The sequence below is a fragment of the Mustela erminea genome, chromosome 14 (genome assembly GCF_009829155.1).
Source record: "Mustela erminea isolate mMusErm1 chromosome 14, mMusErm1.Pri, whole genome shotgun sequence".
NCBI lineage: Eukaryota > Metazoa > Chordata > Mammalia > Carnivora > Mustelidae > Mustela > Mustela erminea.
In genome coordinates this window covers 51,351,836-51,378,237 of record NC_045627.1, presented here as the reverse complement: position 1 = coordinate 51,378,237, position 26,402 = coordinate 51,351,836, and the positions used below count along the sequence as shown (strand labels likewise).

The 26,402-nt window shown below is 40.1% G+C and overlaps 1 protein-coding gene across 11 annotated transcripts in view; it reads right to left on the bottom strand.

The window, feature by feature from the left end:
• The window catches only part of MAPK8 (mitogen-activated protein kinase 8), a 103,691-nt gene extending 85,943 nt beyond the window's left edge, over positions 1–17,748 (bottom strand). For 2 of the 11 annotated variants that reach the window (XM_032311954.1, XM_032311966.1), the window contains exon 1: positions 17,569–17,747. The gene's annotated coding sequence lies outside the window, so the exon portion shown is untranslated. Of the gene's footprint in view, positions 1–806; positions 886–1,941; positions 2,011–14,840; positions 14,939–16,074; positions 16,198–17,568 lie in introns of all 11 variants that reach the window. The other 9 variants (XM_032311955.1, XM_032311957.1, XM_032311956.1 and 6 more) reach the window with 9 other exon arrangements.
• Positions 17,749–26,402: the final 8,654 nt, after the last annotated feature.

Sequence of the window (26,402 nt, the reverse complement as noted above, 5' to 3'; positions counted from 1 at the left end):
AGCAATGTCCACAATAGACAAACTCTGGAAAAAGCCCAGATTTCCACCACCAGATGAATGGATAAAGATGATGTAGAAATATACAATGAAATATTACTCAGCTATCAAAAAGAATGAAATATTACCATTTACACTAACATGGGTGCTGGAGAGTATGATGAGTGAAGTAAGTCAATCAGAGAAAGGCAATTATCATATGGTTTCACTCATATGTGAAATATAAGAAACAGCAGAGGAAAGGGACGGAAAACTGAATGGGAAGTCATCAGAAAGGGAGAACAAACCATGAGAGATTCTTAATTATAGAAAACAAATTGAGGGTTGCTGGAGGGGAGGTGCGGGGGGTGGGGGGAATGGGGTAATTGGGTAATGGACATTAACGAGGGCATGTGATGTGATGAACACTGGGTGTTATATGCAATTGATGAATTACTTAATACCACATCTGAAACTAGTGAGGCTAATGGAATTTTAATTAAAAAAAAAAGGAATAATGACTGGAATGATTATAAAAACAGTAAAAAAAAACCCTGCAGATTTCTGTCATACTGAAAGAGAGAGAAGAGATAAAGAAAGTTGTCTGCCACCACTGGAGATGACTGCTAACTAGACAGAGTCTAATTAGAGTCTAGCTAGCAGTCTAGTTAGCAGTCATCTCCAATGGTGGCAGACAACTTTCTTTCTCTCTTCTCTCTCTTTCAGTATGACAGAAATCTAGTTCAGAGTAGACATCACGTTCAGAGTTTCAGAATTCAGTTTTCAGAGTTAAAAAGTTGATTATCAAAAGAAAATAAGCATTTCCTCACCCTTTTAGGAAAAACTCTAGTTCAATCCTACTTGACAAGAGAAAGGTCTTTTTAATGGTCGATAGTTGGCTAATGTATCCTGAAGGATGACAGGGTTAGAAAAGAACATTTCGTGAGCTCAGTGAAATAACTAGTTTAGACAAGACTCATCAATAAAGGCTAAGAAACATTAGGCAAAGGCTGCTGGGAAACAGAATATTCTCAGGGAACCAAATCATTGCCTCACTGATCAGGTGCTAATTACAAAGAAGGAGGGGAAAAAATCCCATCTTTATAATGGATAGATCTAATGAATACCACCTAACCAAATGACTATAATTTGGGCAGACAACCTGGTGTTATATGTCTTGAGTTATGAATGAATATAATGTACACAGGAGCATCTAAGCCAAAAAACCTAAATATAATCCAGCCTCTAGACCAAACTTTCTATTTTTAGGAAACACAGTAGGTGCAGATACAAGTTAAATACCACAAGGAAACAATCATACAAATCCAGAATGTGGAAAGTTCTGCCAGACCACTGGTCTTATCTTAAGAAGGCAATATTGGGGGGCACCTGGGTGGCTCAGTGGGTTAGGGCCTCTGCCTTCGGCTCAGGTCATGATCCCAGGGTCCTGGGATCGAGCCCCATATCGGGCTCTCTGCTCAGCGGGGAACCTGCTTCCCCCTCTCTCTCTCTGACTGCCTCTCTGCCTACTTGTGATCTCTGTCTGTCAAATAAATAAATAAAAATCTTAAAAAAAAAAAAAAAAGGAGGCAATATTGGTGGTAGGGGGAAGGGGAGTGGAGGTAGGGAGACTTATAGTACAGCAATCTCCCCTTATCTTTCCACAAAGCAGATGAAGCTCCTTCTGATCTACCATCAGCATGTCAATACTAGCCTAATGCTATTCACAATACCTATGTCATTCATCTCACTTGTCTCATCACTTAAGCATTTTATTACCTCATATCATCACAAAAAAGGTAGAAGTACAGTACAATAAGATATTTATAGACCACATTCACATAGCTTTTATATAATTATGATCAACTTATATCCTTATTAATCTCTTATTCTGTCTAATTTAGAAATTAAACTCTATTATAAAAATACATATATTGAAAAAAAAAAAAAAACAGGGTTTGGTACCTGCAGTTTCAGGCATCCACTGGGGGTCCTGGAACATATATTCCGCAGATGGTGAGGCATATTAAGTGTCTAAAGCAATAACAAATATTATGCATGAACTCTGATTGAACCCTAGAGTTTGAGAAAACCATCTGCAAATGGACAACTGAAGAAACCCGAATATAGACTAAAACTTACAGCTTCATTTTAAAAGAATGACATCTGTAGGAAAATGTGTTTAATTTTTGGAGATGCATGGCAGCATTTAGGGGTCAAGTGCATACACAAATACGTAAACAAATACTACAAATTTGTATAAACAAATTTGTATAAACAAATACTACAAAATGTTAACAACCATATCCAAATGGTAGTCTGGGGTGCTTATTGTACGATTCTTTAAATTTGCATGTTAGAACATTTTTTAAAAGATTTTATTTATTTGAGAGGGAGAGAGAGAAATGGAGCACTTGCATCAACAAGGGAGGGGCAGAGGGACAAGCAGACTCCCCACTGAGTAGGGAGCCCAACACAGGGCTTGATCTTGGACCCTGAGATCATGGACCTGAGCCAAAGACAGAAGCTTAACCAATTGAGCCACTCAGGCACCCCTGAAGATTCTTAAAGTAGATTGGGGGTGGTGAGGGAGAATGGGGGGAAAAAAAAAGGCTGCCCGAATGAACTGTAAAGCACCAAAATATAGTAATAGATTCTATTGACAAAAGTAACAAACTTTCACATTTTAAATTAGCATCCTATAACACATACACTGCATAAACACTGGGAAAGTGAAGCACGGAGGTAATCAGTTTAAGAAACACTTCCCACCTTCCGAAAGTTTAAAATATCAACCAAAACACTGCTGATAAAATCACCTCAGATAGGACACCTCCAATGTCTCTCATTTTCTCAGAAGAAAGGTGACTACAAAAGAGATATCATTTTCATTGTTCAATTACAGTAACTGAAAAGTAACAGAAAATTTTATAACTTAGAAATTTCAGTAATACAGGAAATGAGTTGGACGTTCAAGAGTATAAATGAACTCAAGAAGAGTGTAAGTTAACTAAAATTAAAAGCTATATGATTTCCTATACCTTATATTAATAATGGATTTCACAGAAGTAAGTTCTTCTTAATCCCTTAATAGAGGCTGTGCTGTAGATACATACTGCTACAAAGCATAACCATTGGCCCCAAAGTCAAACCCTTCATAATGCCTTAGAACAAATTAAAATTAAATTTGTGGAACAAATTTAAAAATTTTACTTAAGATAACGGAACAGATACTTCCCTGTGCCTGTTCCAATTCTACAGCCACATAACTATAACAATCTCATGCTGATAAATGTCAGCTCCTTTTACACATAACTGTCCTTTGATAGTCCTAATAGACATGAAAATGTTCCCTTAGCTTTATCTCTCCCAAACTTTGCAAAAATATCATTCTCTCTGCCATTTGCTTCCTCCCTTTTCTAATCCTGTCTGTTTTTCCCTTTTCTAATAATTGCTGTAATACATATAATATGGCTACATAATACATATATAATAACACTAGTACCCAAAATCTCACCTTGAGAAAAACTAAAACTACATATACTGGAAATCTTAAGATATAGACCTTCATCAAGCTCACAAATTACTTTGGTGAACCAGGTAATTCAGACTAATCTCCTACTGAGAACAAGAAAAACTGGATACCTGCTTCCCCCAGGTAAAATCGGAAAAACAAACAAAACCCCCCACACCTCTTTGAAGGTTTCAGAATGCTAACAATGCAGTAAAAAAGGTAAGGAGGCTAAGATTTGAGACAGTAAGGAAATTCTCAGAGGTGGGCCAAGCATCTGGGGCCATTTTTCCTAGGTTACATCTGTCAATTCCATAAGGTAACTGAGAAAGCTTCACAGACCTACAAGACTGGAGAACTTAAATATGGGAGGTAAGGGCCCAATGCAGTATGGGAGTAGGGAAATGGGAACTGGAGGGGGGGACTTATAACACCCCTGGTTTTATGTTAGGACCCCAAAGAATCATATCCTAAAACAAACAAAACATAAAATAGGCTAGCCTTTGGAAAGTGTGGAGCCCATCTTTGAAACATTTCAGTCTCTGGATTAAGATGATACAGGATAGTTCACTATCCTATCTAGTTCCACTAGACAGCTTCCTACTGAAAGCAAACACAAGTCTTTCATGGAAGGAGGTAACATCATCCTTAAGCCAGAAACTATCCCTAGGTTTTTGCATATGTAATGCCTTAATAAGAAACATCCAGGTAGAAAAGACGAAGGCAACATGATGAAAAACTGAATAATACAAAAGCCTACATGAAAATATCTACAAAGGATCAAAATAATAAAGTTACCCTATACAGACATGCTTAACATTTTCAAAAGTTTTTTTTTTTTTTTTTTTTTTTTTTTTTTTTAACTGAGAAGGTACCTGGGTGGCTCAGTTGGTTAAAGGTCTGCCTTTGGTTCAGGTCATGATCTCAGGGACCTGGGATCCAGCCCGGAGTTGGGCACCCTGCTCAGCAGGGAGTGTGCTTCCCCTCCCACTCTGCACCTGTCACGCCCCCACCCCTCGCCCCCCTGGCCCCGCACCATGTGGCTCCTTCTCACTCTCTTTCTCTCTCTCAAATAAGCAAAAAGTTTAAAAAGACAAAAAATAACAACAGAGTCATGAAAAACTGGCCCAGAACAAAAGTCTGCTAACTTTGAAATTTCAAACCATACCTCATTTCCTACTCCTTAGATTCATCTCTGATTAAAAATTCCCACAGCTGTTCTAAACCTTCCTTATTCAGGTCCACACACCTCCCAAAAGAATATCTACTAAAGAAAAATGTGTCATTCAGTAAAAGGAATTCTACACAAAAAGGCCCTTTAACCTGCCTTATTGGTCCAGTCCTTGAGAGGGAATATAGTCCATTCATTTGCCATAAGAGCATAAACTGTTATAGAGAACCAACACAGCTCAAATCGGAGATTTCCAAGCATTTTACATCATAACACATTATAGACAACCTCCAGGTGTATCTGTATATAAGCATACTCAACTTAATTGAAACACAAATTTCAAAAAAACCATTCTTAGCTAAAATAATCAAGGCCAGGTGGCTGATATAATGACTGGCATATTATAGATTAATAGAATAGAACTGATAGTCCAGGAAAAAAAATTTTTTTTAAAAACAAGGATGATAAGACAGTTCGATAAGAAAGCACAGTATTTGCAACAAATAGTGCTAGGACACTGCATGTCCATATGCCAAAGAATGGAGTCAAATCCCTTCTGCACACCATACACAAAAAATTTTACTCAAAATAGATCACAGGACTAAATGTAAGAGCTCAAACTATAAAACTTTTAGAAGAAAACACAAGAGTTCTCTTCATAACCTTGAGTTGGGTGATGGTTTCATACATAAAACACCAAAAGCACAAGCAACAACAAAAGAAACAGAAACTGGATTTCGTTAAAACTAAATCTTTTGTGCTTGAAACAATACTATGAAGAAACTGAAAACAGGAGAAAATATCTGCAAATCACATGTCTGATGAAGGAATTATACCTACACTACCTAAAAAACCCAGCTTAATAATAAAAAGGTAACCCAACTTAAAAACAGGCATAGAATCTAAATAAACATTTCTCCCAAGATAGACAAATGACCAATAAACATATGTAAAGATGATCAACATCATTAGCCATCAGAGAAGTGCAAATCAAAAACACAATGAAATACCACTTCCCATCCATTAGGAAGGCTGTATCAAAAGACAGTCACAGACATTGACAAGACGCAGAGAAACTGAAACCTTTGTACCTTACTGGTGGTAATGTAAAATGGTGCAGCCACTTTGAAAAGCCAGTATGGCAGTTCCTCAAAATGTTAAATATGGAATTATCCATACGACCAGCAATTCCATCCAATGTGGTTAAATATCCAAAGGAACCGAACACAGAAACTTGTACGTGAATGTCTATGACAGCATGACTTACAGCCAGCTAAATGCCCACCAACTAAAGAGTGGATAAATGAAATGTGGTGCCCCTGTAGAATAGAGTATTACTAGGCCATAAAAAGGAATGAAGTACTGATACATGCTAAGATGAACCATGAAAACATTATGCTAAGTAAAATAAACCAGCCACAAGACCATATGTTACATGATTATATTTACATACAATGCCTAAAATAAATCTACAGAGACAAAAAGTAGAAGATAAGTGGTTGCTTGGTGCTGGGGAAAAGTGGGGGGTTGCATAGGAATGGGGAGAGTGATGCTAATAGGTATGGAATTTTTAGAGTGACAACTATGTTGTAAAAGTAGGCTGTAGTGATGGGAGCACTACTCCATGAGAACAAACAAAAAATAACTTGTATATTTCAAACAGGTGAACTGTAACGGTATGTGACTTAAATCTCAACAAAGCTGTTAAAAAATTCATAGTCCCTTACTTTATTACTTGTGATATTTCACTGTGATATTCTGTTTCATTTCATTTAAAAATACATTAGTAGTAACCTCCTGAATTCATCACTGGCTATTTGAAAAACACTGCCGGAGTCCTCCAACAGTAGAACGAATGCCCACTTCTATGATCAGGACTAACCCCATCACACCTCACATCCCAGAAAAAGTCCAACTCTTCCTGGTCATCTTCCCCAAGTTCTTACTGCCACAGTATTGAGTACATCCTCCACTTTACCCAATCTTTCAATCCTCCTAGGCCCTTCTCTGGCCTTCTGAAATTCCTAATTTGTGATAGCCAAATTTAGCTGATTATACTACCTTTACCATTCCTTATTATCATCTACCCTCCTTCAATTCTTCCCCACTGACCGAGGATGTTGTCGAATAGTTAGTTCACAGTGAAGTATCCTTATTTCTTTACCACTTGCTTGTATTCACCAATGACTGACCCCTTTGACAGCTCAGCCTCTCTTATTCACTGGCCTCCTCATTTCCACAGACTTTTCATTCAATTCCACCTTAGCAGCCCACTCCAAGTCCATCCTGGGTATTATCATTGCTAGAAGAAACTACCATTTAACTACCTGTTAAATCTCTATTTCAAGCATCCCACTCTGACCAACACATTCAAGACTTCTAGAGCATTACTTTATCCCATCCCACTCACCTCTAACAATTCCCAATAAACTTTCTTACTACCCACCCTGACTTCACCACCTTTCTTAACCAGTTAAGATTTTATGATTAATTCCACTCCTGAAAGCACTCCTAACAAAACCAAAACCACACACACACACACACACGCACACCTCATTTCCCTTGTCCCTTCCCTTTTCCTTATTTTATACTGACCTAGTTTTATGTATCACTTTGGCAGGGTGATGGGCCTATCATTCAATCAAACACAGATCTAAGTGTTGCTATGAAGGTATTTTGCAGATGTTGTTAACATCCACACTCATTTGACTTTAAGTGAAGGAGACAGTCCTCAATAATGTGGGTGCTTCTTATTCAATCAGCTGAAATATCTTAAGAGCAAAACTGAGGTTTCCCTGAGGAAGAGGAAATTCAAGTCTGCAGCATCAGCACCTGCCCTACAGATTTCCAACTTGTCATGCTGATACTTGCTAAGATGTATAAGCATCTTAGCTTAAAAACTTAAACACTTTAACACAGGTAAAGTCCCAAAATAGTGCATGATAAATGGTTAAGTACTAAATACCTATCAGCTATAACATTATTAGAATATTCTGGATTCTTGTTTTCCCTTGGTTTTGATTTTTTATTTCTAGCTTATTCAACAGTGTGTGTGTCCTGGAGGAGTAAATCACCTCTGAATTTTGTGGGGGAGAAGTGGCAAGATACAAAATAAACTATGAAATATCCATTAAACAATTAGATCCCTACTGAATTTCAGCCAAGTATCTTCACACACAATATAGCTACCCCAAACCCAACAGCCAAATCAAAGGCACTCCCTCAACTCCCTCCCCTACCTTCATGCTCTCTAGACTTGCAGATTTTTGCCAGTATCATTTTTCTAAGCCTAAATCCTTCCTGTCCACGCTCACTTGCTGCTCACTTCTAAAGGGTCAAGCTATATAGAAGTTATATAATCTATTATCTAGAAGAATCTATATAATAGATTGTTTTCTATGTGCATAGCACCCAGAGGTAATTTCCAGCAGACTAAGTTACACTACTAGAAATTGCCCCTGGGTGCCACGCACATAGAAAACAATCTATTTGTATTATTAAATAATAGACAAAAAAGTTAATTACCAACTCTGCATTCACTGTCATATAATCACTACTTTGTCTTTTTGACATTTTAAAAACCACAATTCAAGTTTTTTTTTTTTTCAAGATTTTATTTATTTATTTGACAGACAGAGATCACAAGTAGGCAGAGAGGCAGGCAAAGAGAGAGAGAGGAGGAAGCAGGCTCCCTGCTGAGCAGAGAGCCCGATGTGGGGCTCAATCCCAGGACCCTGGGATCATGACCTGAGCCAAAGGCAGAGGCTTTAACCCACTAGCCACCCAGGCGCCCCCACAATTCAAGTTTTCTTATATTAATGTTGAAAAACTTTACATTGCTTTAATTACTCTCATACTCCCTCTATTTCAATTACTATTCATATCCTTTAAATATACAGCAAGTACAAGTATTTTGATCCTTATTTTATACATTGTGGAGAAAAACTATGTTTTAAAAATCATTGCTACCAATGCAATACAAGAAAAAACTAGGGGTATAAAAGTTGGGAGAGGGGAGATAAAAAACTGGAGTAAGTAAAAAAGGATGTATGATTTATACTTGAAAATAAAAAATTTGGGGTGTCTGGGTGGCTCAGTCAGTTGAGTGCCTCTGGCTCAGGTCGTGATCCCAGCCAGCATCCTGGGACAGAGCCCCATCTCTGGCTACCTGCTCAGCAGGGAACCTATTTCTCCCTTCCCACTCTGCCTGCGCTCTCTGTCACGATCTGTCTCTCTCAGATAAATAAAATCTTAAAAAAAAAAAAAAGAAAAGAAAAACTCAACTACAGAATTATTACAAATAGTAACAATTTCTAAAAAGCAAATTATTTAATATAACTGGTCAATAAGCAAAAAAAACAGCTTTCTTTTATATAACCAGGTAGCTGAAATGGAAGAAAAGATGCCATTTCTAACAGCAAAAGAAAGAAAGAATAGCGCAAAACCTAAAAATGCTGTTAGGAATTCAAAAAGGGAATTGAAAAAAATGAAAAGATTAAGTTTTCCCATATTCTTGGATAAAAAGAACACCATAAAACTGCCAATAAATACAAAAAAAGAATCCTAAACACAAACTAAATCAATGCGATAGAGGTTAATCAAGGTGGGAAAGGTGGTGGCAAGAAGGACATATTAACTTGAAAAGGGCATGAGTAAATTTTCTGGGTGATGGTAATGGTCTATATTTTGATCTGGGTATTGCACAAGTAATATACAGGCAAAATTCATTATGCTGTGCATCTTACTATATGCAAACTTTACCTCCATAAAATAAATAATTAAGTCATCTCAACAGAAATGGAAACTAGACTAAAGGGATTGATTCCCAAGTAGGCAGACAGATCAGTGGACCAGAAATGGTCCCAAATACACTTAGCAATCCAGTTAATTATTAAGGTAGCATTTCAAATCTGTAAGACAAAAATGGATTATTTAATAAATGATGTTGGGACAACTGGATGGTCATGTGGTGACAAAAATAAGGTTGAACCTATACATAATAGCTTGCCCCAGAATAAACTCCAAATAGGTTAAAAAAACAAAACCAAAAGGCAGAGAGAGATGAACAAAAAAACCCTAAGAGTACTGGAAAGATAACATTTGATAATTGCTGGATAATGCTGAGTCAGGGAAAGACTTTCAAACAATGACATACAATTTAGAAGTCAATAAAGATTGGTAAGCACTTTAACTGCTGGGGGAAAAAAATGAGCGTGATAAAACCACCATAAACAAACTAAAAAGTAAAGAGCAAATAAGGAAAAATACTTCCAAAAAATAGCATACAGCTATTTTCCCTAATGTAAAAATAAATTCCCTAACATAAAAATAAATTCGACAAATCTGAGAAGTAACAAAAGTGACATAAAAATAGGCAAGAATATGGACAGTTCACAATGAAGAAAATATAAATAGCCCTTGAAAGACAAAAGATGTTTAATGTTACTCATAATAGCAGGGCTGATGGAATGTAAGTTGAAACAGTTTCTTCAAATTATTTTGGCAATATCTATCAAACTTAGAAAGCACATACATTCTAGGAATTCCACTTCTGGATATGTATACTACACGTTTCTATACAAGTGTTAAAAAAAATGTATATATAAGGAATCCACTGTACCATATCTTTTCATAGCAAAAGGCTGAAAACCATCTAAATGTACATCAAAAGGGGTACTTAAATCAATACTAAACCTGTATAATGGTGTTACAGACTGAACTTGTGTGTCCCCTTTGGGAATTCTGGAGGTAATTAGGACTACAGGAACTCATGAAGATGGAACCCCATGATGGGATTAGTGTCATAAAAAGAAGAGAGAGCAGTGAGGACATGTGAGGACACAGTGAGGGGACATGTCAAGCCAGGAAGAGTCCTCACAGGAACCAAATCTCTGAGCACCTAGATCTTGTACTTCCCAGCCTCCAAAACTGGAATGTTTATTCTTTAAACCACCCAGTCTATGGTATTTTGCTATAGCAGCCCAAGCTAAGACAAATAGTCTCAGTGAAGTGTGTTTAAAAAAAAAAAAATAGAAAGAATAAGCATGACATTTATGTCCTGATATGACTAACAGGAAACCATCCTAAGCTATACTGTTAAGTTAAAAATAAAAGCTAAAGAATACTGTGCATAGTATGGAACAACTTAAATGAAAAAGGTAAAGGCAGAGAACATACATTACACATACAAGACATACAATCCATCACTGGCCATTCTAAAATCTTTAAAGTTCAGAAAAAATATTTCCTTATAAGTTTAGTACAAACCTATTTGGTGTCAAAATCTGACAATAATTTCCATAAGTCTTTTATAAAGATAAAATTTTTATCTTTATTGTACTATTTATGCTTTTGTTGCAGAAATATTAATGTATTTAATTATAAGATGCTACAACATTCCCCAATAGGGATTTTGAATAATGCAGTAAATGCACTATATTACCTTTCCACAGCAACCCCCCCCCCCAAACAAAACAATTCTGAAATACAACTGGATCTAGGGTTTTGGACAAGGTATTATATATCTCTATTTACTTACACATACATAAACTATCTTTGAAGGGTTTCACAGGAAACTTAACAGTGTTTCCATGTGGAGGAACTGTGTGGCTGTGCAGAATGGGAAGGAGACTATACTGTACATCTTTTTAAATCTTTGAAATTCTGAATCAAGTAAATACATTACCTAAGATGTAAATAAAATTACTAAAACTTTTCAATTCTCAGCTACATGCTTTGGTTTTCATTTGACTAGAAAGTAACCCTTTCTTGAGTCACAGAGAAATCTGTAATGGCTTTCCTTTATTTCATTTTTGGCTGACCCATGTGGCAGCTGAGAGTCAGAGAGTCATCCTCTAAGGATCAAGTCAAGAAAGGGTGAGTATCCATCCCTCGTAATAGCTTTTAGCTGATATTTTGAAGCTTCATGCCAACCAAAGTTTTTCTTTTCTAGTGACCCCAAAAATATTTTTTTCTAGTGACCCCAAAAATATTTTTTTCTAGTGACCCCAAAAATATGGTGGGGGGGCTTGGGACCCTCAGCAACAGAAAGCCCATACTTCTCAATATTAGAAAAACTTAAGAAATGCTCCTACCATAAATTTAGCTGTAAGTCATCAAAGCTTCAATACAGGAGTTTGAGGACTCTGATTAGTATTTGAGTAGCATCTTTTCTATCTGCTTTTCATATACTTCCTTTAATACTTTATTGTGTTCCAAAATGAATTTGAGGATAAAAGGTTTATCTTTTTTAGCATACAGATTTTGACTTATCTGTACCACACTCTCAACTTTAACCAGAAATTAGGAAAGAAGACATCTTCCTTTCTGCGGTTTATCTAGTGAGTACATTTTAAAAGGTAATATGACAGATATAGGGTTTTGAAGTCCCCAAATGCTCCAACATCCAGCACTCAGACTTTAAGATTAAGGAAATTCCCAATGAAATGCCTATCAATATCTGGTTTCTTGCATTAGGACATAAATGCACTTACATTTGTCCTTATTTCCCATCAGGTTATACTCATGAAAAGTACAGACTAATTTCTACTTCCTGTTGCCCCCACATCACTTAATGAATACCACCTATGTAAAACCAGTGTCATTTCTTAGTTCCTGTCTTCAAGGAGTGATGTACCAATATAACCACAGAAACACTACACAGAAAACTCAGAAAAACACAGGAAAAATATTTCCGGATACTACTTATAAATAGCTTCCCTCGTTTTTCTAGAGGCCTCTAGAAAATGATTAATGAACTGTTGTGGGTACCCAGTCTCTGACAAGTTTGCAGTCTTCACAAAGTCACAAATTCCAGTAAGACTAAAGATGGAAAAGCATTCCATTTTCTTCAAATACAGAAACAGGATACAGCTACTCCCAGCTCCTAGATTACCATTCTTTTAGAAATCTGTCAAAATCAACCTAGGAAAGCTTAAACAATCTCTGCAGTGGGAAAGGTAAACACAGCAAAATAACTTTGTATCAGAGAATGTGGCAAATAATTTTTTTTTAATATTTGCTTTTAAATTAAATTTAAAGCAGAGAGGATTACTGTTCCAAACGTTAAATTATTCCAGTCAATTCAGATTAGATGAGACAATCCAGTTTTAAATAAACCCCCAAAGATGCAGAGGGAAACAACTGGCATTTACTGGAGAACTCAGATGTATACATGAAATTTGTTTTTAATTTACCTGGCATTTTCCATTTGTTCCAAGTTAAAAATAATAAGTGATAATAACAGCTAAAATTTCCTGAATACTTACATCTAGGGTCCACATACTGTACTAGTGCCAAGCACTTTACATGCAATGCCTTACTTAAACCTTACAGCCCTATGAGATTACGTGCTATTATTATTCTCACTTGACAAATAATAAAACAGGCCCAAAGGCAGTATATAACCTGAACTAACCAACCTGGCCATATAGTTAGTTAGATTTGGATCATGAATTTGAACTCAGAGCTGACCTTAAAACTTATGGTAACAACGACTATTACGTTTGGGCTCCTTAACTTCCTAAAGGACTGGCAGATTTTAACCAAAACTGACATACTTCCAAAAGGTAACAGGAGACAGACATATATGTGTACTGTATAACCCACCACTCTGAAGAAGAATGGCAGCTAATATGTGTTCTAAAAGAACTTATACACATACATATTCACGTGTAATTTCAAAAACGGATTTCAATGAAATTTAGCCTGCCCAGATATTTGGAGGCAGGCTTTTGTTTGTTTAGGGGAAGCCCTCTCATAAATCTTTTAAAAGAATATAAATTCACTGTTTAGATATGCCTTTATTCCAATCCTTGATTGGAAGCTTCTTAAGGCAACTCTTCATTTTCACATCTTCCACCAACTCTCTGAGAGTAAAGAGTCTCATTAGTAAAGCATGGTGCCGTGGAATGAATAAAATCTATCATTCAAAAAACTTAAGCTTACAGTGAAATTTTCATATGTTTTATAAGAATGGATTAAAGAAAATACTTAATTTTTTCTGCTTCTGAAAATTACAAAAGTCTAAATTTCATTGCTGTTCCTGACACAGGATTCTGATTATCACCCAAAAACTTTTTATCCCAGTATGTTTTCTGGAAAAACCTATCCCAAGAACAACATTTCTATAAAAATTAGTTCCAAAAGGGGTGCCTGGGTGGCTCAGTGGGTTAAAGCCTCTGCCTTCGGCTCAGGTCATGATCCCAGGGTCCTGGGATCGAGCCCAGGGAGCCTGCTTCCTCCTCCCTCTCTCTGCCTGCCTCTCTGCCTACTTGTGATCTCTGTCAAATAAATAAATAAAATCTTAAAGAAAAAAAAAAGGTTCCAACAGCCTCAGCTTACAGTTTTAAATTCAAAAAGGTTAAGCAACTTTTCTATGGCTCAGGAACTTGTTGATGACAAAGTCTAGAAGACAGAACTGAAAAGTGAACCTAGGTCTGATTACTGGACAGGTCTAGTTTCACCTACTGCCCTGATAGGACAGCTCTTCTTTTAGTACTCCTGTCTCTTTTTAGGTAATAAAGTCTGTTGACTCAGAACTCATTTCTGAAATCAAAGTTCAAGTTAATCTGCATTAGAGTAAGAAAACTAATTTTCTAAATGTTCATGTAAAGAGCTCATGACTAAGACAACAAGCATCACAGCTCTGAAATAGGCAAATGATTCATATCTAGAACTATGTAGCTACAATGACTTCCTCGCACTACATGAATCCAAACAACTTACTCTCCATACCACTGATTTGACCAGAGACCTCTACAGAGCTGGCATCTTAATGTCAGATATTATTTCATACTTCTACATGTGCCACACAGTGGCTGAACTATCTAGATGATTCGAGTATGTCCAAACTCAATTCACAGACAAAGCAGACTAACTTGAATCAGACTTTTATTCAATAACTTCCTCGACTGTCTCTAGGATAGTTTGTGACTAACTGGACACTTAAGTTATTTCAAGTTGCTTCACTGAGCACTGAGTATCTTCACAAGGTCATTTCCATAAAATTAGGCATTGAGTTTAGATTCTAATCTCATTAATTTGGGTAGAATTTATTATTAAATTAATTTCCTCTCCAAGTGGCCTTTCTCTGAGGACCTAAAGGAGTACAGGGATATAGTTTCCCACACTGCCAGGACAAAAAGACAGCCCATTTCAAACTTATTAATGGAATATACTCACCAAAAGAATCAGTGCTATCTCTTCCTTTAAACATAATTTAGAGTGGAAAGGGGAATAACTGCTCATGGGTAGAGTTTTTCTTGGGTGATGAAAATGTTCTGGAATTAGATAGTAACGATCAATGTAGAACTTAGTGAATATATTAAAAACCACTGATGCACACTTTAAAAGAGTAAATTTTCTGATATGTGAATTATATCTCAATAAAGCTTTTTTTTTTAAATCAAAAGAAATTCAAAAACAAAACAAAAAACTGGTTTAACATGTAGCCTGACAATGAGCTACTGCCAAAGGATTTGTATTAGTAACCTTTCCTGAAATCTGACATACTGTAACTAGGTAAAGTACTAAAAGTTTGGTATCTCAAGATTTTCATTCCTTATCTTAATAAAGTATCATTTCCTTTTTACTTGTCTTCTACATCAGGCAATAATGAGCTCACCTCAAATTCTCTCATATCCAAAACAAATGCTAAAATTTATTAAGTAATGAGTGGAAAAAAGATAGAACTTGGATAAGTAAGTATTATTTGGGTTTTTAGGCCCATATGCTTCACCAGTAGAAAAATGTTAAATTAAGTTAGGCCCAAATGCTTCACCAAGGTAGAATTTTAAATTAAACATTTCTAAAAATGCAATTAGAAATTAAACATCTCTAATAAAACTTTTTATATAGCTTATTTCCTATAGTCTAGCTTTTCCACTTATAAATGTCATCAGAAACTTTTCAAGCAATATTTGCAAAAACACAAACTCAGTCATTTTAGACCCCTATTGTAATAACATTATGCCTGTGTGTGATACACAGACTTTTAGACAAGGTTTTGTTGTAAGATAAGGAATTAGAAGTGACAGGGGAAAAAAGGTAAGAAAATATTCAGGGGCGCCTGGGTGGCTCAGTATAAGCGTCTGCCTTCTGTTCAGGTCGTGATCATAGATCTGTCAGGCTCCCTGTTCAGTGCAGAGCCTGCTTGTCCCTCTCCCTCTGCTCCTCCCTGCCCTCCACCTATAAGCTGTCTCTCTCAAATAAATAAAATCTTTAAAAATAAATAAAATATTCAAGAGCCCCTACTGTGGTACCAGATAATACATATGAACCAATCATTCAGACATCTGAAAGTGACAGTATGCAAGAGGCTTTACAGAGAACTGAAAAGACTGGATTTAAGCCTGGATTTTAAACACTACTAATTGTAAAGAGCTTTTCATCAATCTGACTCTTTTTGAACACTTACTCTATTTCAGGCTAGGTGTTGGAGACAGATGGAAGACAGGCCTGTCCTCAAGGAAGTCCCGCTTTGATTGCCTGCTTTTGTCAGGCACAGCACTAAACATGTTCACCGACAGCATATGACCACCTAGGTTTAACCCATAGCAGGGTAATTTGAGATAAACATTACCAGTGACTATAAGACTGTAAGGCTATTAAAACTTAAAAGTTAAATTTGTAAATAAAGAAAGCCATTGTATATTTAGACCAATCTCCTAATTCTACTTCCCAAACACTGTAAGTTCCAGATTGTACCAAAACGAAAACACAACAATAAAATGACCCAGAGTACAACTATACCCTTTTTAACACACACCACTTACATAATTATCTCATTTAAGGGACATCTATTACAGTTTCGTCAAAGCATCCTCTTTCATTAAATGATACTTCTCTTTACCTTCAAACTCTCCATCTAAATACAGTACTGAACAGTTGCTAAATGAATGAATGAAATAAACAGATGTTCTAATTGCCAAAGATATTTGCTGGATGCTTATCTCAAAACACAATGGACTGACAGACCAGAGTTCTATAGAAAAGACTACTGAATTTCAGAGGTAAAAATAGTAACCACTGAACATTGATACCATGCATGCAGTCAACATGTTATTAAGTTCACAGTAAACATCTGATGGCGAACTCTCAGAAATTAAAATGAAAAGCGATCATCACAATACTCTAAAATGGACTTGGTTCTACCAAGGACTGGAAACACAAGTGCAAGACAAAGAGAGGAGAGGGTGGGGTGAAAAAGTCAAAAGGTCACCACCGAGTGACCCTCAAGAGAAAAGCCCGATGACCACTAAAGCTCGCTCACAGCTTGATGGACACCTTCCGCGCCAGGTCGAGGGCCCAGGCTCCCCCCCGCAGCCCAGAGCTGAAGGCCATCCCAGCCCTTTTCGGCGCCGCTGCCTGCGTTCGCCCAGAACCTTAGCACAAAGAAACCACCGAGAAACAAAACACAGACCCCGTGGGCGCCGGTCGGCGTCGGGACCCGGCGACCGGAGGAGCGCTCTCGGCTCCCCATTGCCGGGAAAGGCAGCCAGGGCGCGGCGGGCCGCTCAGGCGCCTCCGTCCGGACCTTCCCCGAAGTGTTTCAGAACTTGCCACCCACCCTCCGCTCCATTCTCCCCTCTGGATGAGGATGCGAGACCCCCGTGAGAAGGGCGCGCGAGGACAGACGGGTGGAGCTGGGCGGCGGGCCGGGGGCTGACGGACAGGGAGCACCAGGGTCCCGCAGCCCCACGCCCCCTGACCGGCCCCCGCCTCCCGGGCAGCTATTGTTCCCGCGCCGCCCCCGCCGCCGCGCGCCCCCCGCCGCCGCGCGCTCCCGCCCCCACTCTCGGGAGGGGGTCACGGCTGAGGAGAAGGCGGCGGCGGTGGTGGCGGCGGCACAATAACATAAACACGGCGGGGCCGCGGGCCGCCCCGGCCCTGCGACGCCCGCCGCACTCACCCCACAACGCAAAGAACGACGACAGGAAAGCCCGCCGGCGGGACTGGCGCCGTCCGGGCGGTCGCCACGGCCGTTACCCAGGGCTGCTCGCGGCTCCCCGCTCCTGGCCGCGTCGTCCGGCCTCCGCCGCTCCGCTGAGTAACAGGGACGCGGGCCGTCACCACGCACGCCCGCCCACGTCATCGCGCAGGGCCCCGCCCCCGCGTCTCGGAAATGGTCCGCGGGGCGGGGCAGCCCCGGGGCCCGGATTGCGGGGGCGGGGCCCGCAGTCCGGGGGCGGGACTACTCTAGGGGCCGGGAGGACTGGCGGAGGTCGCCTGGAGGCGGAGCTGCCGGGAGAGTTTCTGATAGCCAAGTGTGAGGGGCGTGTCAGGGAGCCGGGCGGGGCGGGGCCCTGCGCCCGGCACGTGGCGGCGTGTGGCTAGAACGCCAAGCTTTTGCCCGGGGGCATTCCACTAGTGGGAGCCAAAGCCTCAGGGGCTCCTCGCCTCAGGCTTTGAAAGTGAGGTGCACTTAGGCCAGATCCTCCCCACCCTCTCTCTCCCGGGGAGCAGGCACCCAAGTCTGAGCGCACACCGGAGAGACAAAATGCTCCTTACCGTGACCGACAACACATTACATTGAGGACACCTGTCCAGAGTCCAGCAACCTACAGCAAGTAATTTTTCTTTTCAGCCACCTGGGAAAAGCCGTCTCCTCTTTTCCCAAAATCCACCTCGTGCCAGATTGAATGTATTATCTTATTTATCTCTGAGCCCCACAAAGCATGTATTTATTATAGAAGTGACAAATTGGCGAGCCCTTAAATATCCAACAACGGATGACTAAATTATATGCATCCATGCAATAGAATATGTCTTAGCAATTTAAATGTTATGTGTTCAAGGAATTTTGTTTTAAGATTTTATTTATTTGAGAGAGAGAGAGATCACAAGTAGGCAGAGAGGCAGGCTGGGGTAGGGGTGGGGGTAGCAGGCTCCCTGCTGAGCAGAGAGCCCAATGCGGGTCTCCATCCCAGGACCCTGAGATCATGACCTGAGCGGAAGGCAGAGGCTTAACCCACTGAGCCACCCAGATGCCCCAAGGAGTTCCTAACAATACAGGAAAATGCTGACAGTATATCATTAAGAGAAAGAAGCAGGTATGTATATAATGATCCTACCTACATATTATGTATCCATGGGAAAAAAAAAAACTGAAAAGAAATTTGCCAAATTATTTTAACAGTACTTCATCATTGGACTCTGGAATGAAAGGCAAATTGATTCTCTTCTATATTTGGGAATTTTTCCCTCATGGTTTCCAAATGAAACAATTATGTTCATAATCAGAAAAAAGTACATTACTTTAATAATGAATACATAAATATTTGTTGAATAAATGGGTAAATTCAGGTACACTATCTCCCCATGTCCTGTTGGGCTGGCCTGTTCCCAGTGATTCTGAAATGAAATATATATATATGAGCAATCATTTATAGATTCTCTCCCTATTTCCTTGCTCCCTCTCAGGCTTCTTTATTTCCTTCCTTCCTTTATTTCTCCAATAAATATCTATTTCATGCCCACTCTGTGCCAGGCACCGTGCTAGCCCTGGTAATACAATGGAGCTTACAGATGTAATCAACATAATGTGGAATTAATAATGGTAAAGAAGTCCAAAATGATTACTGCATTATAATGCAAACTGATATGGAAACAAAATATTATGAAACTTACTGATAAAGTTTTTAAGGCTAGGAAAGTCTTCCTAGAGGAACTGCCTCTTAAGCTAAGAATAGATTTAACCAGGCAGAAAATGTTTCAGATGGAGGTAACTTGGTGAGCAAGGGTCCTGTGATGAGAAGGAGCAGAGTGAGTTAGAGAAATTGTGGAAAGATCAGCACTGCTGGAAGAACAAGAAGGAGCTATGAGATGAAGTTGGGAAGACAACTGACATATTGCAATCATACTACCAATGTCTTTATCCTAAGTTCAATGGGAAACCCTGACATGCTTCAGCAAAAGGGGTGGCATGGTCAGAATGGCATCTTAAAATATCCCTTATTGCAAAGAGGCCAGGTAGATATAGCAGTAGTCTAGATATTAGATGATAGAATCTTGGTCTAGGGTGATGGTAACAGAAACAAGTTAGAGGAAGGATCTGAGGACCATTTAGGAGATCCAAAGCATGTATTTCGGTGATGAGTTAGGTGTGTAATGAAGGAAAGGGAGTCAACAAGAAAAACCCATAGGTTTCTGGCTTGTGGCCGAAGGTAGATAGTGGTGCTGGCTCACTGAGATGGCTGTCCTAGCAGAAAATGAAGTTTGAATGGAAAGACTGTGAGAGCAGGTAGTTTTTGATCTGACCAAAAGAGATACCATGTTGCAGCTGGATATACAGACCAGAGCTCAGACAGAGAAGAGAGAAATGCTGAACATTCAATATACATTCATGATAAAAATTCTTCAAAAATTAAGCATAGAAAGAACATACCTCAGTACAATACAGTCCATATATGACAAGCTCACAGCTAACATGATACTCAATGCTTAAAGACTGAAAGCTCTTCCTCTAGGATCAGGAATAAGACAAGGGTATTCACTCTCACTACTCTTATTCAACATAGTACTAGAAGTCCTACGAGAGCAATCAGGCAAGAAAAAGAAATAAAACAGTAACTTGAAGGGTGCCTGGGTGGCTCAGTGGGTTAAAGTGGCTCAGGTCATGATTCCAGGGTCCTGTGATCGAGCCCTGCATCAGGCTCTCTGCTCCATGGGGAGGCTGCTTACCCCCCCTAACCACCTGCCTCTCTGCCTGCTTGTGATCTTTCTCTGTCAAATAAATTTTTAAAAAAATCTAAAAAATAAAGAAACAGTAACTTGAAAAGATATCTGCACTCCTGTGTTCAGTATTTACAATAGCCAAGACATGGAAACAACCTAAGTATCCACTGATAGATGAATGGATAAGGAAGTTGTGGTATAAATATGTACAACAAAATATTATTCAGTCATAAGAAAGGAGGAATCCTGTTATTTGCAACAACATGGATGGACCTCAAAGGCAAATGCTAAGTGAAATCAACGAGACAGAGAAAGACAAATACTATATGATCTCACCTATACGTGAAATCTAAAATCAACAACAACAGCAAAACCAAACACATAGAAAAAGAGATGAAATTTGCGGTTGGCAGAGAGTTGGGGAAGGGCGAATTGGTGAAGTTCAAAACATATAAATTTGCAGTTGTGAGATAAATAAGTACTAGGTATATCATGTACAACATGATGTCTAGAGCTAACATTGAGGTAGGATATATGGGAAGGCTAGTGAGAGTAAATCTGAAGAGTTCTCATCACAAGGAAAAAAAAATTTTCCTTCTTTTCTTTCCATTGCATCTGTATGAGAAAATGGATGTCCGCTGAACATATCGTGGTAATCATTTCACAATATACGTAAACCAAATCATACACCGTATGCGTGAAACTTATACAGTGATGTATATCAATTACTTTTCAATAAACCCGGGGAGGGGGGTGGTGGGAAGAGATGAATCATTGCCTGAGAGTGATAACTTGAAGCCTCGGGTATGGAAGAGTTAGCCCAGGCCCATGGTACAGGAGGCAGGAAGCAAGGAAAGTAGGCCAGGAGCCAGGCCTGAAGAAATCCAGCATTGAATGACCACGAAGAAGACAAGTCTGGAAAGGAGCTATCAGGGAGGAAGGAAAAAGGGATTCAAGAAGAAAGGAGTGTTTACTAGTATCAGCACAAGAGGAGATTTGAAATCCCAGAGTACTTAGAACCAGGAGTGGATTAGAATGTGCTGAGGAATGATGGGAGATGGGAAAAGGAAGGCGGTGAGTATGGATGGGTCAGGCGTGAAGAAAGACAAACATTTTACATCTGGTAGGGAGACTCCTAGAAGACATAAGAAGGAGCGTGAGTTTACTGGGAGAGCAGGGGCATAACTGGACACACAGATGGAAGTATTGGCCGGTACCTCCTGCTCCTCACTAGACCTCCAGGAAACAAGAGACCATACAATCAGAGAGGTTATGGAGTAAGAGGTGTGAGCCAGAGCAGAGTTCCTGTGAGTTTCATGTCCATTTCTATGATGCAATTAACAGTCTATCTTTCCTTCAGTAGGGAGCACTTCTAAATTAGCATCAGCCTACCAGGGTCAGCTTCCAATTATCTATACCTGCAAAGGATATCCTGTGTGTTTATATAGATGTCCATCTGTGTAATTTCAGAAAGCATTTCACTACTTATGATTGAATTTCATCTTCTCTGATATTCTGAAAATTCAGAATGCTTTTTGTACCCAGATGTGACTCTGGGCCTCTTTCCTTCCCATGACATTGTTCTTTGTTAACTTCTAGTGCTCCCTTGTTAACCTATTGGGGAGTAACTTAGAAAATGAGGAAAGGCTAAGGAATTCAGGCTTTTTGACTTTTGTCCCAGGGGAGTTGTCTTGGGGACAGCCGGTTCTTAGCTCTCACTGAGCGCACACACGAGTACCCTGGGAGAGGGGCAGAGGGAGAGAGAGCAAATCTAAGCAGACTCCCCATTGAGCATGGACCTCTCCCTCTGCCAAGGCAGGGATCGATCCCAAACCCCTAAGACCATAACCTGAGCCCAAATCAAGGGTCTGACACTCAAACAACCGAGCTACCAAGGCAGTCTGGTTTTCTAATCATGCCCCAGTCACATCTACTCCCTCTGCAAAAGGAAGAGGTTTAGCACGTTGGTCAGTCACCCTGGGCTCTGGGACGCTCTTCGAGGCTCTTTCAAGCCAGCAGGCTCTATGACTTATTTCCTCAGTGGTAAGACAGGACCAAAATGAACAGAACTCTTCAGTCACAACTTGAACAAAACCCAGTGGAGATAGAAAATGGTCAGTTCTCTGACTTAAACTTATAAGAGTCCCCCTTCTTCACTTGGGTTTCCCCTTTCCCTTCACTCCCATAGGCATACATGGTTTACGGTGCACACAAGAGACAACCCAGCTATTCCAGCCTCTAGACTGAGCATATGCACACATTCTCATAGAAAAAATGTTGCACCTTTACTCCTCTAAGATGCTGATTCTCAAACTGTGGTCCCCAGCCAGCAATATCAGTGTCACCTAGAGGCTCATTAGAAATGCAGATTCTCAGACTCAAACAAGCTGAATTAGAAGCCTTAAGGGAGGGCCCATCTGTGTTTTAATGGGCCTTCCAAGTATTTCTGGTGTCCACTCAAGTTTGAGAACCATTGTTCTAGGACACTTGCTCTCAAGTCAGCCAGCTCGTTCAGATCACCTTGAGAAATTTGAAAACTACCCATGCCTAGACTCCATTTCTGGAGATTCTTCTTCGAAGATCTACCAGGCTTTTGTAGTTTTTCAAAACCCCTCAGGTAATTTTGTTTTCATTTTAATTTTTTTAAAAATTTCTTTCCAGTGTTCCAGAATTCATTATTTATGCACCACACCCAGTGCTCCATACAATACATGCCCTCCTTAATACCCACCACTAGGCTCACCCAACCCTCCACCCCTCTCCCCTCCAAAACCCTCAGTTTGTTTCTCAGAGTCCACAGTCCCTCATGGTTTGTCTCCCCCTCCAATTTCCCCCAACTCACTTCTCAATAATTTTGATATGCAGCCAAGATTGAGAGCGAGTGCTTTAATTTAACATATTTTCTGTTCTTTAAAATCTCAGAGCAGGCTCAGTCAGTTGGGCCTCTGCTTCAGCTCAGGTCATGGTCCCAGGATCCTGGGTTCAGGGTTCAGAGGGGAGCCTGTTTCTCCCTTTGCCTGTTGCTCCCCCTGCTTGTACTCTTTCTCTGTCAAATAAATAAATAAAAATATTTTTTAAAACTCTCAGGACAACCTGCCCTCTCCATTAGTTTTTGTTTCAATTTTTCTCTTAATCTTTTATTATTTACTCTTTTTTCGAATGTTCTGCCGCCCATATCCCACAACTTAGATGTACCTCTGCTATAATTTCCTCTTTCAATCCACATCCAGATATTGAAGATACTGAGTACGTGTTCCCTGGAGAAAGAGAGAAAGGGAAATGAATGAGAGGAAAAGAATATATTGTTGAAGTCCTATAACTAATAAAATCCTTGTTATTTTAAATAAGCATATATTTAGGAAGAAGGCTTTCCACTAGACCTCTGGACAAAGATGCTCTTCTTTATTTACAATTATTTAGCCTAGAATTTCTTCTAAGCTGGTGGAATTTTGCCATTTTGTATCTGAGGGTAGGTTCCAAGTCTCCTTGTGTCAAAACCAGCAAGATTAACTCTCAGCTGTGGGTTAACATAGCTGTATCAGGCTGGCCAGCTCTGAGCTTGTTGTGGGACTAAGAAGGCAGAGGAGAGGGGAGATTTTATTCTGGAGAAAAGGCAGGGGCCAGGGCCATAACCCTTTAAGGTATGAGGTTTGAAATGAACACCAGCTACGTAAAGGAGAAAGCAAGCATTTCTCCTGAATCTGAGGCAGTCTATGCTCTGACTAATGCTTGAGGGATGAGCAGTCCAAGGTAAATAGTGGAGAAATTTATTTCTGGGGGTGCCAAGTCATGATGACTGGATAAGGTCTCAAACCCAGACCCCAACTTACTCACCACCCTCCAACACCACCCACAGTATTCTATTTCCTTGTAGAGTCAAGGTGTGGTTGGTAACTGTCAGCCTATGCCAAGCAGAGAGCAGAACTTCTCCTTGAATCAGCAGGACAAATGGGATATCACTAATACCTTCTTCTCAAAGGTATGACCTTGGCATGTGGTTCTGTCTACCACCAAGCAATCAAGCAAGGTCTACCATGTGAAGGAATGTCTGTGTAGAGACAGGGACCAGGCTGTTTGGATTATCTTGTGACGGCACATACCCATGTACTTGGAGAAGACAGGATCACACAGAAGGACATCAGATTTAAGTACTTGGTTCAGTCTGCCCTCACAGCAGGTTAGGACTTCAGAAGGCAGAATTTTCCCATTGTTTCAGAGGTCAACAGCCCCAGGAGGGAGATCAGACAGGACCAAAAGAGGTAAGCCAAATAGAAAACCAAATACAAAGAGCTGGCCTCAGGATCAGAGATAGTAATCATAAAAACAAAACAAAACAAAACAAAACTACACAGACACACAGAAAAGAAATCCCCCCAAAAGCCTAGCCAACACACTAGATTTCCTCCTACTCCAACAGGTCTTACAGCTTTTAGATCAGAGAGAAGATTCTTGAGAGTGCTGAGTAAGCTGTGAAGTCAAGGAGTTTTGAATAGTACTCAATAGGGATCAAAAGCCAGGGATTCAAAATGACATAACTGTAGACCTTTCTCTAGAATCCTTGTCACCCTGGGTAGAGAAATAGAGACAGCCCTTGAAGAGGTGTATCGAGCAGCTGGTGACGGGGGGAGGTGATGGTGGTCCTGGGCTTGTTGAATGGAAAGAGGAAGGGCAAGAAGGTCCAAATAAGGACCCTGGAACCCAGGCTGAACAGGAGGATCAGTGAGGTCTGTAGAGGACACATAGATTGGGGCGAAATTCACACAAGGAACAAGGGGCTTCTGTTCTTTAGGACTGAGAATGGTTGTCAATGCATATAAGGGAGTGCAAGAGGGAGGTAGATAGGACTTGGATGAGCTACGCAGTTGAAGTTTTCAATGTGGAGCAGCCCCTAGGCATGTTTATAACTGTGAATGCTTGGTCTGAAGCAGAAGTACATATCTCTCAAACTAAGTGATAGAGAAACTGTGAGCCTTTTGTGTTTGGCAGGTAGTTTGACCAGATGTCCCAGCTTGTCTAGGATAGGCCCACATTATATCTTTTGTGTCTGTGTAATGATTAATAGTGTTTCCCAGACTTTCAAATGTACCCAGGTTTGAATGATTGCATTTATCAGCAGTGGCAGTAATAGAAGCCAGCAGTGGTGCCCACGACCCAGAACAGGGAAGGGGAGTTACATGAGTGCCATGCTGAGACTCCAGGAGGAGACATCTTCCCATGGGTATCCAAAGACCCAACCCTGGGAATCTTCACAAATAGGAACTCTTCAGCCTGAACACAAGGACAGAAGCTACCCACAGTCCAGCTTCTAAAGACATGGTTCTGGATAGAGGACTTTCATGCTAAGTATTCAGCTTCGGGGTAGCTAACCTCTCTCTTCTCCAGGCTTGTTACAGAGTCAAGAGATGGAGAAAGCATGAGAAAGGTATCCCAGGAAAGTGGAATAAGAGATCATTTGCATGAGTGGCTGAGCTACTCACTTCGGTCTTCCCGCTGGTGGACTGAACTAGGCTTCAGCAGCTGGAGGTGGTCAGTTTTCCATACCTGTCTAGGATGTACTGTTCTCCCTTCTTCCAGGCTTGGAATCCTTTTGGATCTTAGGAGCACGGATCAGAAAGAGAACACTGGAATAAAGTTAGCAGGCCTATGGAAGTATACAGCCTCTGAGAAAGGTTTTTGTCCCAGTTTGGGTGTGTTGGTACCAATGGTGCATAACCTAATTGTCTTGGAACCACTCACACTGGCCCCTGGATCTTGACCCTGTGCCTAGAGATAATCTGGCACAAGGCCAAAGTTCCCCTTGGAGGTGAATTGAAGTTCAGAATTTCATATCATCCTCATATGACTCTATGAGAAGTAGTATCAAGACTTTTGTTCAGATAAGGAAATCAGTTTAGAGAGGCTAGGTCATTTGCCTAATGTCATCAAGGTCCTCACCGGCAGTGTCTGGAGTTGGAAAACTCAGAGCTGGCTCTAGTCCCTGCCACTGCTGCCTCCCAAGGAATGTGTTGTTTCTTCTTTAATTTTGAAGGAATGGTTGCCTTAATTAGGCAGTGCCGCTCACCCAAGGAT